Here is a 13208-nt window from a genome sequence, read left to right as displayed (position 1 = left end):
TCCTCCCACTTCCATTCGGGTATCTGAATGGGCTGCAAGACTCCTCCTGGTCTCTGATGTTCTGCCTTAACCCCCTGACAGGTTAGGCAGATGCTGACATATCGAGCGATGTCTCTCTTCATCCCAGGCCACCAAAAACGCTTCTTCAAGTCCTGGTACATTTTGGTGGAGCCTGGATGCATCGCATAGGGAGTCTTGTGAGCCTCCTCTAAAATCTTGCTTCGTAGTTCCTCCTGATCTGGAACGCATAATCTGTCACCAAAGTACAACACCCCGTTGGCGGACACTCTGAATTCTCCACTTTCTGTTCCTGTTAATCCTTGCTTAATTTTCTGAATTTCAGGATCCTGTTCCTGAGCTGTCTGGATGTCACCAAGCAAGGTAGACTCTAATGTCATAGTAGAGAGCTGCTTGACTATGAGTTCGAGACCGAAATCTGTGATCTCTTTCTGTAGGGGCGGTGACATGGCTGCTAGAGATAACAAGGTAGCACTGGACTTTCTGCTAAATGCATCTGCTACCCTATTTGCTTTTCCTGGGTGGTAGAGGATGTCTATGTCGTAGTCTTTAACCAGTTCTAGCCATCTGCGCTGTCTCATATTCAGATCCTTCTGAGTGAAAAAGTACTTCAGACTCTGATAATCTGTATACACTCTGCACTGAGCTTCATACAAGTAATGTCTCCAAATTTTGAGAGCGAGCACCACTGCTGCAAGCTCAAGGTCATGAGTAGGATAGTTCTTCTCATAATCCTTGAGTTGTCTGGAGGCATAGGCGATTACCTTGCCGTCTTGCATCAACACTGCTCCTAGTCCCTGTTAGGACCAAAAGTAGCTAGAGGGGGGGGGGGGGGGGGAATAGCTCGTCGCTCGGCGTGGCTTGTTTCTTCAAGGATATGCAGCGGAAAATAACAGAAATAAACACACAACGCTAACAAGGTTGGTTTACTTGGTATCCACCTCACAAGAGGTGACTAATCCAAGGATCCACACCACGCACGCACCCTCCACTATGAAAACACTCCTTTTCGGTAACTACCGAGGGCGGAGAAGCCCTACAAGACTCTCAGTACAAGAAGAAAGGAAAGGGAAACAAAATACAAGCGCAAAGCTTATAATGAGTACAGAAAACCCTAACCCTAGCTTCTCTTCTTGCCTTTGATCCGCCTCTTGACTTGGAAAGCTTCCAAGATCCTTCAAGAACTGGCGATCTGATCTTTGAGAGCGCTGTGGAGAAGTTGGCGAAAGATCCGAGTGAATCGAGAAGAGATTGCCAAGACAACGTCCTCATGGCTATAAACCCGACGCAACGGTCGGATCCCGATCGATCCGAATGTTCCCAATCGATCGGGAGGCTTTGGATCGATCCATGGATCGATCCGCGCTCTGCTCGTGATCGGCGGATCGATCCACGGATCGATCCAGCGCTTATCGCGCTGCAGGCCCCAATCGATCCACCGATCGATTGATATCCGATCGATCCACGGATCGATCCGAGACTCTGATCGCTCAGAGAGGGTGCAACGATCCAAGACTTGGATTTTGCCCAAAACCAAGTCCCAAGCCTACCAAACCAACACCGGTCAACCTTGACCCGTGGTACATCATGCCTAGCATCCGGTCACCCTTGACTGCTAGGACTTCCCACCAAGTGTCCGGTCAACCTTTGACCCACTTGACTTTTCTAGTCGTGCAAGCATCCGGTCACCCTTGACCTACTTGGACTTCCACCGATGTCCGGTCAACCTTGACCCATCCGGATTTCCTCATGCCAAGTATCCAACAATCCTTTGACCTACTTGGACTTCCCAACACCAGATGTCCGATCATCCTTGATCCATCTGAATTTTCCCTTGCCTGGCTTCACTCACCAGGACTTTCACCTAGTTTCACTCACTAGGGTTTTCCATCTGCCTAGCTTCACTCACTAGGACTTTCCATCTACCTAGCTTCACTCACTAGGACTTTCCATCTGCCTAGCTTCACTCACTAGGACTTCCCAGTCAAGTATCCGGTCACTCCCTTGACCTACTTGACTCTTCTTCAATCAATATCTTATTGTCAAACATCTAAACTCAAACCAAGACTCAGCTTGGTCAACCAGGTCAACCTTGACCTGAGGGATGTTGCACCAACAATCTCCCCCTTTTTGATGTTTGATAATACCACAATAATGTTGGGATCGTTCGTACTCGGCTAGAGAGGGGGGGTGTGAATAGCCGCCCCAAATCGCTCGCGTTTCTTTCTACAAACTAGGTTAGCGCAGCGGAAACTAAATGCAGAAAGAAAACAGGAGAAGAAAATCAAACCTTAACACAAGGATGTAACGAGGTTCGGAGATTAGGGCTCCTACTCCTCGGCGTGTCCGTAAGGTGGACGAAGCCTACCAATCCGTCGGTGGATGAGTCCCCGGAAACCCGGCTAATAGATACTCCTTGTGGGTGGAGAAACCTCACCACAATCTTTGCAACAGCAATAGGAGTACAAATAGGAACAAGAAAACAAGAACAGAAATGTAAACAACACTTGCTTGCCTTCTTGAATTCAGCAGGAACCCTGGTGAAGCAGCAGCTTCTCGGATCCAAGCCTAGCTAGAAAACCAGCAACAGGAAGAAGCTCACGCGAAGCTTTAGCACCCAACGAGCTCAACAAAGCTCAGCAGGAAGAAGAAGAAGAAGCTTCAGGCAGGAGAGAACTTCCAGAAGGAAGAAGAAGTAGCCAAAGGAGAGATTTCACCGAAGTCCTGTAGCCCTCTTTTATACCTGCGAAGAAGAAAAGCAGAGAACTAGCCGTTGCGTCGCAACGGCTAGATTCCTGATCGGTCCATGGACCGATCAGGGAACCTCCTGATCGGTCCACGCATCGATCAAGCCGTCCTTGTCCGATCGGCGCTCTCGATAGGTCTGGACCGATCAGGAACATCCGATCGGTCCATAGACCGATCAGCCGTTCTTCCGCCATCGATCTATGCCCGATCGGTCTCGCCGGACCGATCATGATGGGTGGATCGGCCGCAGACCGATCCACGGCTTTCTTCGCGAGGTTGCCTCGATCGGTCTCCGCATCGATCAGATTACAACCGCGAGCCATCGATTCGATTCGATCGGTCACTGCCGATCGTGGCAAACGCAGATCACCGGATCGGTCACCAGACCGATCCAAACTTCTCAGCCCTAAACCTAAGGCTTCCACACCAACATCCGGTCAACCTTGACCTGTTGGTACATTATCCCTAGCATCTGGTCACTCCCTTGACCTGCTAGCACTCCCCGCTAAGTGTCTGGTCAATCCCTTTGACCCACTTAGACTTTTCCACACCAGATGTCCGACCATCCCTGATCCATCTGGATTTTCCTCTTCGTGCCAAGTATCCGATCACTCCCTTGACCTACTTGGACTTTCCAACACCAGAAGTCCGATCATCCCTGATCCATCTGGATTTTCCCTTGCCTGGTTTCACTCACCAGGACTCTCCAACTGCCTAACATCCCAGTTAGGACTTTCCCACTGCCTGGCTTCACTCACCAGGACTTTCCACACTGCCTGACTTCACTCACCAGGGCTTTCCAACTGCCTAACATCCCAGTTAGGACTTTCCCATTGCCTGGCTTCACTCACCAGGACTTTCCAACTGCCTAACATCCCAGTTAGGACTTTCCCTCGTGCCAAGCTCCCTGCTTGGACTTTTCCAGTGCCAAGTCTCCATACTTGGACTTTTCCCGTGCCAAGTCTCCATACTTGGACTTTTCAAGTGCCAAGCTCCCTGCTTGGACTTTTTCCCGAATCAGGTCAACCAGGTCAACCTTGACCTACGGTTGCACCAATAATCTCCCAACCATCTATTCTTGTCCCACATCAAGAATAGAACTCTCTCACGAGTGTCAAACATCAACATGCAACTCAACTAGGTCAACCTTGACCTAAGGTTGCACCGACAATCTTCCTAAGTCAAACATCAAAATACAACTCGAGTCAGGTCAACTCGAGTCAGGTCAACCAGGTCAACCTTGACCTAAGGTTGCACCAACAAATAACACTTACAATACCACATGTAAGTTAAGCTAATCCCATAGCCTCATTCTTCATGCCACTAGGTAATGAACACATAAGTTAGACTCTTCATTCTCCCCCTAAGAGGGCAAACTCCCTCTAGGTAATGAAAGCCTAACTTACTCCTATTCACAAGTCCTTTCATTCTCCCCCTATTGGCACACATCAAACCCCCTACTGATAAAACACATCAACCCATCTTTGGGCACACATCAACCCATGCCCCAATTTTGGGTATACATCAACAAATCCATTTGTTGACAACTCTCCCCCTGAAGAGTTGCTCATCGTTGTTCACAACATCACTCGTTGTGATCAACACGACAATGAAGGTCCCATACCCTTCATTTATCCTTAATTTCTCCCTCAATGTAGACAAATACCCAACCTTGAGCATTTTCTAACCACTTGAGTTTCCACTTGAAATAATGAGGATATCCACTCCCCATTTCAAGTTCAAAAGCTCGTCCATGAGTATTTTCTTTAAAGAAGGTTAACCACCTTCCAAGGTTCATGAAAAATAATTTTCATGCCTTTAAAGAGTCCCTCCCCCTAAAGACATGGTGATAACTTCTGTCATTGCACCAATAATGACTTGGAATCCTTAAACCTTTAGGAAACCCAGATTTAGAAGTTTTGAGGTTCAAATGTTCAAAATTTGAAACAAACCTCAACCTAAACTTCAATAAAGTCTTCCTTAACCATTCCATCCTTGTTTTCAACACGAAAACACCCTTTTTATGTATACAAATGTATTTTAAGGGTTTGGAATGGTCACATAGACTCAACATGGTTCAAAGATACTGAAATCAGGCCTTCCCAGCCAAAATCAGCAACTTGGATCGATTGGAGTTGGGTTCCAATCGATTGAACCTGTCTGAATCGATCCACTGATCGATTCAGTTTTGTGGATCGATCGGCTGATCGATCCAGAGCCATCGTCGAGAGGTTTTCCAATCGATCCACGGATCGATTCAGGCACTCCAATCGATCCATGGATCGATCAGAGCTCTGATAGTTGCTGAAATTCCATTTCAGTCAACTTCAGAAACCCCTAGAAAATTCTGCAAAAATCCAAAAATTATGAAATTTCGTGTAGACATTATTTAGGGTATATACAATCAAGGAAAAATAATTTTCTATGAAGATACATCATATTTTCAAAGATTGACACAAACTTGAAAACTTGCAAAAACTTTAGCGTTTTCTTCAAGTTTATGTCTAACTATTCAATGGTGATTACTATTAAAAGATAGCCTTCACCAAAGTTTTCCAAAAACATTTTCAAAACCAATATCCCATCATGTTCCTTGGGCATAATGCACATGACTTGTACATTAGCTTTCCCAATGATGGGAAAACACATAACTATGTGTTTTGATGAACCTAAAACTCAAAAGAATGCACTAAATCAACATCTTGAGTTTTGTTCATCTTCCTAACATCTCACTTATATCTAATGTGCACTAAAACACATACAAGTCACCTTATAGTCCTTGTGAGATGTAAGATTTTGATTTTTCTCTAATCTAGGGATCATGCATATCTATCTAGGCATTCTAGAGTTATTAGACATCCACCTAGGATGTCACTTGTTAAAAATTTGTTGTTAAATGCCATTTGTCCTTAAGTACAAGAAATTAAACTAATGCATGATAATGTTATGGCATACATCAAAATAAAATAACTTTCAAAAGAAAGATTCCTATAACTACATGATGTATGAATGTCATGACATGATATTTTTGGATTTTGCATAATAAAACATGAATGCAAAAATAGACATGATGTCATGGCATATGATAGGCAAACAATCATGGCAAGATTTAGCCTAACTAAAATATACCTAGATTAACTATCTAAGTATCCTTGAAATCTTAGTTAAACTTATAACTAAAACCTAGATTGCCCTAAAGTGCTTCATGAAAATGCCAAAGCCTAAATTGACATTTCTACTTCCCTTGATTAATTTATGCCAATTGAAATTAAGCATATTCCTCAAATGTTGGCATATTTCATTTTTCCACAAGAGTAGCACAGTTAAATTTAGGGCCGGATTGCCTTAAATTTCCTAAGAGCATACCAAAATCCTAACTTGGTAGTTCTTATGAATTTCCCAATATGTGCCATTTAAGATTAAAATCAATTCTTCCACCATTAGGCACATTTTACTCTTTCAAGGAGTAAATAATAATTTCATTTCATTTTCAAAGGTTAACAAAAACCTTGAAAATGCTCATTGAGTGTCAATTTCCTCAAAGTTGGGTTAACTACCCTTCTAATCGGAGTTGACACTCTCTAACCCATCTATGGGGTAGAGAAGATGCTCCTAGGAACCCAACACCTATTGGTGCTCCTTGGATGCTCTAGGTATTCACTAGGGATAACTTCCCTAGATACCTTCCTAGTGACCTTGCTTGGCTTCTTGGAGGCCTTGGTCACACTTTCTAGGTCAACTCTAGGGATAGCCTCCCTTGTGACCTTGTTTGTGACTTTCTTAGACTTCTTAGAAGCCTTAGTCACATTTATTGCAAAAATACTCTTAGGGATGACTTCCCTAGTATTTTTGGCTTGACCACTAGACCTAGGGTTTGTTCCATAAGTATATGGAACTCTATGGTAAGAGGGCACATCCTTCTTAGCCTTCGGTTTGTATCCCAACCCTCTATGGCCATTGGATGGCTCTTGTACCCCTAAACCTAGGTTATGCTCTTTTTGCCCTAATAGGATATTTTCCATCCTTTTTAGGGTCTTTTCCATTTTATCAAGTCTTGACCTCAAGACTTGATTTTCCATCACTAAGTCCTTAGTTTTTGTTTTTCCATTAAGTTCATGAGTATTTTTGTTTCTAGGCTTGTAGCTACAATCCTTAGAGTTCTTGCCTAGACTTTTACCTACATTCCTAGCCTTAGGTGTAGTAGTTTTGGCATGTAGGGCCACATGTTTTTCCTTAAAGCCCTCATGCTTCCTATTCTTATGGTAAATTGCATTAAAATGATAAAAATTAGAACTATCATGCTTTTTACCATAATGTAAAGGAGTAGGCTCAATAAATGTTACATTCTTCTTTACCTTGGAGGCTCCCCCTTGACTAATGCCTCCTTGAGCCTTGACCATCTTCTTCCCCTTGAGGCATTGACTCCGGTAATGCCCCTTTTGATTGCAAGAGAAGCATATGATATGCTCCTTGCTCTTCTTTGTTCCGGGAATGGTCTCCTCGGGCTTCTCCTTGCTCTTTTGCGTCACTTGACCCTTCTTCTTGGCCAAGTTGGGACACTTGCTCTTGTAGTGCCCACTTTCCCTACACTCAAAACATATTATATGATTTTTATTTTTAATTGAAACATTTATACCTTCTTGTATAGGGATGGCACTTGCTCCTCCATTTGCTATTTCTTGAATTTCGGAGGTGGCACCATCTTCTTCTTCTTCACTTGACCCGGATGTAGAAGCTTCTCCTTCTTCTTGATCCGGCGTCACCAAGGATTGCTCCCCCTCAATCCTAGAGGTGGAGGCTTCATCATCTTGAACATGAAACAAGGAGTATGCTCCCTCCTTGTTCCCTTCGTTGCATTCCCTTGAGGATGAAGCTTCTTGGATTTCCTCTTCTTCGGAGGTTGAGCATCTCTCAACCTCGGAGTCCTCCTCTTGGTCTTGCTCCAAAGAGTCACCCTCTCTGGATTCTTCATGATCTTGTACAGTGGAGGGGATCTCTTCATGAAGCTTGTCCAATTTGCTCCATAATTCCTTTGCATCTTCAAATTCTCCAATTTTGCAAAGGATGGTGCTTGGCAATAAATTGACCAAAAGCTTGGTCACTTTGTCATTAGCCTCGCACCTTTGGACTTGCTCTTGGCTCCACTTGCTCCTCTTGAGAACTTTACCCTTTGAATTTCTTGGAGCCTTGAAGCCTTCCATTAGAGCAAACCATTGCTCTATCTCCATCATAAGAAAATTTTCGATTCTTGATTTCCAAGAATCGAAACTCGTAGAAGTGTATGGTGGAGCCACCCTTGTGTCAAATCCAAGCCCATCTTGGAATTGTATCTTGAAGTTGAGCTTGATAAAGTCTTGAACTTGAAGAATTTGCTCCAACTTCTTCACCCTCTAGCTTTTCTTGTTATGCTTGACCCTTCCGGCGATGATTCCGGTGAAGAGCGGTCTTGCTCTGATACCACTTGTTAGGACCAAAAGTAGCTAGAGGGGGGGTGAATAGCTCGTCGCTCGCTCGTCGCTCGGCGTGGCTTGTTTCTTCAAGGATATGCAGCGGAAAATAACAGAAACAAACACACAACGCTAACAAGGTTGGTTTACTTGGTATCCACCTCACAAGAGGTGACTAATCCAAGGATCCACACCACGCACGCACCCTCCACTATGAAAACACTCCTTTTCGGTAACTACCGAGGGCGGAGAAGCCCTACAAGACTCTCAGTACAAGAAGAAAGGAAAGGGAAACAAAATACAAGCGCAAAGCTTACAATGAGTACAGAAAACCCTAACCCTAGCTTCTCTTCTTGCCTTTGATCCGCCTCTTGACTTGGAAAGCTTCCAAGATCCTTCAAGAACTGGCGATCTGATCTTTGAGAGCGCTGTGGAGAAGTTGGCGAAAGATCTGGAGTGAATCGGAGAAGAGATTGCCGAAGACAACGTCCGCCTGCGGCTATAAACCCGACGCAACGGTCGGATCCCGATCGATCCGAATGTTCCCAATCGATCGGGGAGGCTTTGGATCGATCCAGAGCGCCTCTGTGCTCTGGAAAAACGCCTGGATCGATCCACGGATCGATCCAGCGCTTATCGCGCGAAGCAGCCGCGTCCCAATCGATCCACTGATCGATTGGGACATCTGGATCGATCCACGGATCGATCCAGAGACTCTCTGTTCGCTAGGAAAGGCTTGGATCGATTCACTGATCGATCCAGCTCCTGGATCGATCCACTGATCGATCCAGTACTTGGATTTTGCCCAAAACCAAGTCCCAAGCCTACCAAACCAACACCCGGTCAACCTTGACCCGTTGGTACATCATGCCTAGCATCTGGTCACTCCTTTGACCTGCTAGGACTTCCCACCAAGTGTGACCCACTTGGACTTTTCTAGTCGTGCCAAGTATCCGGTCACTCCCTTGACCTACTTGGACTTCCACCAGATGTCTGGTCAACCTTGACCCATCTGGATTTCCTCATGCCAAGTATCCAGTCAATCCTTTGACCTACTTGGACTTCCCAACACCAGATATCCGATCATCCTTGATCCATCTGAATTTTCCCTTGCCTGGCTTCACTCACCAGGACTTTCACCTAGTTTCACTCACTAGGGTTTTCCATCTGCCTAGCTTCACTCACTAGGACTTTCCATCTGCCTAGCTTCACTCACTAGGACTTTCCATCTGCCTAGCTTCACTCACTAGGACTTCCCAGTCAAGTATCCGGTCACTCCCTTGACCTACTTGACTCTTCTTCAATCAATATCTTATTGTCAAACATCTAAACTCAAACCAAGACTCAGCTTGGTCAACCAGGTCAACCTTGACCTGAGGGATGTTGCACCAACAGTCCCAACTTAGAGGCATCACTATAAATATCGAAACTGTCTGTGTTCTCGGGTAGAGCTAGAATAGGTGCACTGGTCAATCTTCTTTTTAACTCGCTGAAGCTGTTCTCGCAGTCCTCTGTCCACTGATATTTCCTGTTTTTGCTGGTGAGAGTTGTCAGTGGGGAGGCTATCCTGGAGAAATCCTCTACGAATTTTCTGTAATAACCTGCTAATCTCAGAAAGCTCCTGATCTCACTGGCATTCTTGGGTCTTTTCCAGTTACTCACAGCTTTTATTTTACTGGGGTCTACCATGATACCATCCTTTGAGATGATGTGACCCAGGAAGGACACCTGATCTAACCAAAATTCACATTTTGTGAACTTGGCGTACAACTGGTTCTGCTGAAGGGTCTGCAGTACTATTCTCAGGTGCTCTGCGTGTTCTTCCTGAGTTCCTGAATAGATAAGGATGTCATCGATGAAGACGATAACGAACTTATCTAAGTACTCTCTGAATACTATTTTCATGAGGTCCATGAAAGTAGCTGGAGCATTTGTCACGCCAAAGGGCATGACTACAAACTCGTAATGTCCGTATCTAGTCCTGAATGCTGTCTTGGGTATATCCCCTTCTCTAACCTTCACCTGATGATAACCTGACCTGAGGTCTATCTTAGAGAACACTGCTGCTCCCTTCAGCTGATCGAATAGGTCATCAATTCTGGGAAGAGGATACCTATTCTTGATCGTGACTTGGTTCAGTGCTCTGTAATCTATGCACAGGCGCATGATCCCGTCCTTCTTCTTCACGAACAACACAGGCGCTCCCCATGGTGAGTGACTCGGACGTATGAAGCCCTTGTCAAACAGCTCCTGTAGTTGCTCATGAAGTTCCTTCAGTTCTGCTGGAGCCATGCGGTAAGGCGCTTTGGAGATAGGATTTGTATCGGGAATGAGTTCTATCTCAAATTCAATCTCCCTGTCTGGTGCTAAGCCTGGTAACTCTTTAGGGAAGACTACTGGGTAGTCACATACGACTCGGACCTCTGCTAGCTGTCGGTCCTTGTCCTGACCGGTACTGACTACATGTGCTAAAAATCCCGTACATCCTGAATCCATTAATCTTTGTGCTTTTATAGCGGAGAGAAACTTTTTGGCCTTTCTCTTGGGTTCTCCGATGAACTCGAACTGTGCTTCTGCTTCAGGTTGGAATACGACTTTCTGTTTACGACACTCGATGGAAGCACCGTATCTGATCAAGAAGTCCATTCCAAGGATGACATCGTAGTCAGTCATATTTAGCACTATCAGATCACAAAAGAGCTCTCTGTTTTCTATAATGACTGGCACTGCTCTTAGCCAGTGCGTGGATGCCATAATTTCTCCTGAAGGTAAGGTCGTCAGAAACTGACTACTGAGTACCTCTGGAGGTCTTGCTAACTTCTCAGCAAATGCCCTGGATATATAAGAATGGGTTGCCCCAGTATCGAATAATACAGTTGTACTTTGCTGTAAAATACTAATTTGACCTGTAACAACTGTCGAGGCATTCGCTACGTCTTCTCTGGTTAAGGAGTAGATCCTTACATTCGTCATAGCTGGAGGGGCTTCTAGTCTGCCCTGGCTGATGTGTGGACCATCTAGAGCGGCCTGCATCTGATGTAACTGAGTTGGCTGGCCTCCATACTGAATCGGCTGTGGTGGAGGAAGACTAGTCTTGTTCGGGCACTGCTTAGCCATATGCCCTTCCTGTCCACACTCAAAGCATCCTCGTGTGCCTTTACGACAAACTCCCGGTTGGAATTTTCCACAAGTAACACACTTTGGATAACTGGGCTGTTTGCTAGCTGGCCCTCCTTTTGGGTAACTCCCTGGTTTGCGCTTATTGCTGGAGTTCCCTTTCCAGTTGGAGCTGTGGCCCTGTTGTTTCTGAGTGCCTGAGCCTCCTTGCCCTTTTGACTCTGAGAGGACTTGCTTCTGCTGTTTGATATTGTTCTGGTAGTGCTCGGTGGTTAGAGCACTGCTGACTAGTTCTTCGGTGATTTGCGGCCTATGAATGCCGCCAGCCACGTTCATCGCTATTTCCGGCCTCAGCATCTTGAGCATCAACCGAACTTGTTCTTTTTCTGTGCTGGCTAGTTCGGGGCATAGACGAGCCAACCTATTGAATTTCTTCACGGCTTCCTCAACTGATAGGTTACCCTGACGAAACTCAGTGAACTCGTCATAGTGGCGGTTTGTAACCCACATGTGAAAGAACTCCTCGAAGAATTCATTCTCGAAATCAGCCCATGTCATCTGGTTCACTGGGCGCTTCGCTCTAATTCTCTCCCACCACATACGTGCATCTCCTGTCAAGCAGAAGGAGGCGCACTTCACCTTTTCATGCTCTGGCCAGTCCAGAAGCTCCATCGTACTCTCCAGTATTTTGAACCAGGCTTGAGCATCCCATGGTTCACTGGTGCCTGAGAAGTTCTCGGGCTTGACTCTCTGCCACTGGATCAGATAGGCTTCTCTCTTTGCCTCTGCTGCTAGGGCTACTGGTGCTGTAGGCTGGACTGGTGGAACCTCTATAACTACTGGGGTTGCTATGTTTGGTTCCGGGGTGACAGTGGAAGTGTTCTGCTGATTAGCCTTTAAGGTGGCTATCTCCTGTCGCTGTTCTTCTAGCTGCTTCTGTAACTGAGCCACTACTGCTGTAAGGTCTGGGGGTGGCACTAAACTGCCTACCTCATGCTAGGGCTCAGTGGCTGGTGCCCTCCTAGCTGGGCGTCCTCGTGCCATCTCTAGAGACATGGAGGACATACATGACTAACACAATCATAAGGGAGTAACTATTGTTATCATGTCAACTACTATCATGAACAAGCATGCTTTAGTTATATCTAAACATGAAACAAGAAACATAAAGAAAGTGAGAGATGTTCTTACTTGGAAGCTGCAGGTTAAATGCTGATGTGTGTGTAGGAAGTATGGAAACTGCTCTGATACCACTCTGTAACGACCCTCCTTCTACTTGCTAAGATGTGAGACCGATCATTACATTAATCTGTGCTAACTATTCCCTGACCATTACTAAATCTAGATGTGGAAGCTGTACTAATTAAAATTTTTCTAAACTATTATCATTTCTTGGTTCTACATGTGCTAAGGGGTGTAATCTAAACTATTCATGACATATATTACATCCCCCAATGGTCAAGGAACCTAACTAAGAGTTTCTTGCTGATATCAGGCCTCCCAATCGATCCACGGATCGATTGGAATGGCCGGATCGATCCATTGATCGATCTAGGTGGCTACTATATGTGGGGCTTAGGTTGGATCGATCCGGTGATCGATCCAGCACACTACTGTGCTCGGGCAATATTCTAGATCGATCGGCTGATCGATCCAGACTGGCCAATCGATCCAGTGATCGATCCCAGAGCCTTCTGTTCACGACAGAATTTGCTGGATCGATCGGCTGATCGATCCAGAGGCCTACTGTTCGCGGTACGAACTTCTCAATCGATCGGCTGATCGATTGGGAACCCTCGAATCGATCAGCTAATCGATTCGAGTTTCTGATTTCAACCAAGGGTCTGATTCCAACACTTGTTCGTGCCAAAATCACCT

The sequence above is a fragment of the Zingiber officinale genome, chromosome 2B (genome assembly GCF_018446385.1).
Source record: "Zingiber officinale cultivar Zhangliang chromosome 2B, Zo_v1.1, whole genome shotgun sequence".
Classification (NCBI taxonomy): domain Eukaryota; kingdom Viridiplantae; phylum Streptophyta; class Magnoliopsida; order Zingiberales; family Zingiberaceae; genus Zingiber; species Zingiber officinale.
Note: the sequence above shows the minus strand (reverse complement) of the source record.